This window comes from Alligator sinensis, unplaced genomic scaffold, assembly GCF_000455745.1.
Source record: "Alligator sinensis unplaced genomic scaffold, ASM45574v1 scaffold1628_1, whole genome shotgun sequence".
NCBI classification, from domain to species: domain Eukaryota; kingdom Metazoa; phylum Chordata; order Crocodylia; family Alligatoridae; genus Alligator; species Alligator sinensis.
Window position 1 is genome coordinate 21948 of NW_005843743.1, and position 585 is coordinate 22532.

The following is a 585-nucleotide window of genomic DNA, read 5'->3' on the forward strand; positions in this document are numbered from 1 at the left end:
AAGAGTCTTGCCTCCTAAATAGTAGTGCCCTGGATTTGGAGCCAGGATTCCTGGAGGTTTAGGAGAAGAATAAGGCTGAGTGAGTGAGAACAGGTTGGGGCTGGTAGCCAGGCCTCTCGACATCTAGTCCCAGCTCTAGAAGAAGATAGTTAGAGCAGGGGATTGTGCATCAGGAGTCCTAGGATCCCTACCTAACGTAGGAGGTGTGTGCATGTGTGGGTTAGTGCTCCAGGCAGGAGTGTTTCAGTAACTAAACCCTGACATTTTCTGGCTTTCACTGAACTCTGTTCTCTTTTAAACCATATTTGAGCTAATGTTTTTGGATTTAGAGCAAAATTTGTAAGGGTTTTTCCCCCACCCAATTTCTGAAAATGAAAAAAAAATCATCTGATTTTAGTTTTCTGACACATAGTAACCCTTCCTTGAGAAGTCATTTTTCGCACTAGAAGGAGAGACTCAGATGCCCATAATTTGGGTGCACATTGTTTCCCATTTGTGCCTCAGTTGTTAGTCTGTGCATCTGGGAAACCCTAATTCAGTGCCAGTGGGAAAAAAACCCAATTATTTTTCATAATATTTTCCCTA